Source organism: Lonchura striata, chromosome 3 (assembly GCF_050655825.1).
Source record: "Lonchura striata isolate lonStrDom1 chromosome 3, ASM5065582v1, whole genome shotgun sequence".
Classification (NCBI taxonomy): Eukaryota; Metazoa; Chordata; class Aves; order Passeriformes; family Estrildidae; genus Lonchura; species Lonchura striata.
Genome location: NC_140705.1, coordinates 53,347,267 through 53,350,322, shown reverse-complemented (window position 1 = coordinate 53,350,322; position 3,056 = coordinate 53,347,267).

Genomic DNA, 3,056 nt, shown 5'->3' with positions numbered 1-3,056 from the left:
GGACATAAACAACTGCACTACAAAGTTCTACTGACCAAGAGGGATGTCTTTTCTAAGCCTATTCATGTGCACCTCCTGTTCCTGAAATTCAGCCCTGTCAAAATTATGATTCACAGTCACAGCCTGCTGGTTTCCAAGAAAATTTGAATCTTAGTTTAAGTACTGAAATAGAAATAGGTGAATAGGTGCCAAGGACAATGATAACCACACTTATGGGCCTACAATAAATCAGGAAGTTTTTCCTAAGATGAAAGATAACATTTAATTAAACTTAAAAGACTGACTTGTGTGGATAAAGAACATCTGTAGAAAGAATGTCTAGTATGATTACTGCATGGGAAAAGTAAAAAACCCTTCAACTGAGTCCAGTTCTCATTTGTTGCCTTTACTGCTTATTACTGATGGCTTGGATATAGCACAATAAATATGAAATTTACTGCATTCATCCAGACAGCAGCTTTTAATGCAATAATAAAACTGATTTTGATATAACTTCCTTTGTTCATTATTTATGTCAGTGAAAAAAACAGTAAATGTACAGTGATGTAACTAAGAGCACAATTTGCCCTACTGGCTGGAAAAATCAAAGCTGCAGGGAATGAAATATAGGATGAAAAACCCATGTCCAGCAGATGAAGAATAGACTCCTAGACTGCCATGTCTGTCTTCACTTGTTAAACTGCATACCTTTCATAAAAAAGCTGTCTCCTACTAGATGATTTTAAGACATTTAATCCAAAGGTGGCTGCTAACCAACATTAAACATAGATAATAATAAATATGAGTGGGGTTGTCCTGTGCTATGCTGTATGTCAGAAATTAATTGAATTCATATATTGCTTTGAAACAAGTTATGCAAAAAGTATATCAAGTTTGGTTAGCTAATATAAGTATTTTATTAAAATTCAGATAGTTCTGGAAACTGTTAGACTTACTTGCCTTTGTTTTGGTCCGTAGGGAAGCAGTGAATTTAAACCAACTAAAAGCTATTTTAAGGTATTAAAAGAGATTTTACATTACTTCTGATGTTCTATGTAGCCATAAGAAAACATTTTTAACTATTATTTAATTTTTCTGACTTCTGGGTATGATGCATCTGGCAGATAAGAGATCTGAAAATGGAATTCCTTCCAGTGCTGTAAGAGGGCCTTGGATAAAACTGGATAATTCATCTCTAAGCCTGTACAGTGAAAACAAATGGTTCTATACCGAGACTTATCTTTCTGTTTCTAAACTTGATTACACTTCACTTGATTTAGATAGCTGCATGAAATCCTAACTAATCTATAAGGAAAAACAAACACACAAAAATTACATAAAATAAAGACTAAAACTAAGAAAAACAAATACCCACAGAGCTGACTCAATAATTCTTTTGAATAGAAAATAAAGATCCTACTAACATCAGATAAACAATACAATTTTTTTGGTAATATTTCATTTGTAGCAATCAACATTTATATTTGATGGAATTCAGTTCCTCAGGATGCTAAAATGGTTCTTAACTGCATTTAATTGATAAAAATATCTTTTAAAATGCTAATTATCTGTTCCATGACATTGTGCCTTTTGCATTAGGTAAAGCCAATGACAACAAAATGGTCCTTTCCAGAAATGTAAACATCCATTTACATTTTTGGTCCTTTCCAAAAATGTAAACAGAAGTAATGCTTCAGAACAGACTGAAAATTCGTAATAATGTTTACCTGCTCCCAGGATTCCATTTGTGCATCTCAGACCATTTTCTCTGTATTAAGAAAGTTACCCATGTGATTTCTCACATTTTTTTCACTTTATAGATACTATTGCCAGGTTTACTTAATTTGTAAAAGACAGATCAGTGAAGATTGTCTCCATGTTTATTTAATCCTGAGCACATAAGAAAAAGGAGACGACAAGGCCTGCAAGATTCATTTTGGAAATGGTAAAGTCCTGAGAGCTGCTAATGAGACTGCAGTTCATTGGTTTAGAATTCTCGTTTAGAAATATAAACTTCTAAAATTGTTTTGAGAATTCCTGAAATTTCTTCTAACAGGAAGGACATGCTAGGACATGCAAGAACTATCATTGCTCTCATATGCTCCAAGGTCCTCATGCCAACCTTTTATAAGTGAACACTTTTTTTAAGCATGATCAGCAGTGTTGTACCAGTTATTCAGTTGTTAATGAAGAAAAGCTTGGCTATTAAAATCCAGTAGTCTTTAGAAAGAATGAGAGAAAGGGAATGTAGGGCAGGTATAGCAAATTACTAAAGAAAATGGGTATAAATAAACCTACAACAGTGTAACCCCATTATGTCTCTATTTACCTATCTTCACAAATTCCATGGGCCATGCCAAGAAGGAAGAGAACACTTTCATGAATATTATTTTTAGGATTTTTACAGTGTGAGTAATCATAATATATCAGTCACATCCATAAAGTAAGTGTATCATCATGCCTCTAGGTGTAACCCCTAAATGTTGCTTGTAACAACTAAATAGAGTTACAAACAAGCTACTTTTCTTTTCCATGCTACTTAAGCCCTATTAAGAACATTTTTAAATATCTACTGACCTCTGTAGACACTAAACCACAGCAGAAAAGTCTCACATCTGGAAAAGCGAACTTGTTTACATGCATTTTCTTAGCAGTCAGTCCCGCAGCTCTAGTTTTTAATGAAGCATTTTCTTTCCTTTTGGCAGAACTATTTATTTGTATTAGAAACATGTATAATTTCCAGGAAAAGATTCTTGCAGCCACCTGTAGACGCTTCATGAATGACTGATCTACATAGATGCCATAGGTAAAAGGAAAAACAATTTGAATTGTAAATTGAAGCCTGCAGACTACTAAATCTTGCTGCATGCTGCTTCGGGCAGTATGTTGAAGACCCCGGAGATATTTCTTTATCTGCCATTTGAAACAGCCACAAATAAATGAATCAAAGACAACAAACTCCATTAATCACAGCTACACTATTGAGGCTAACCTACCAAAAGGATTGACAACATACAACTGCTGAAAGAAATAAAGACATGCAATGAAAGATTTTACTTTTATACTTGGTATTGAGG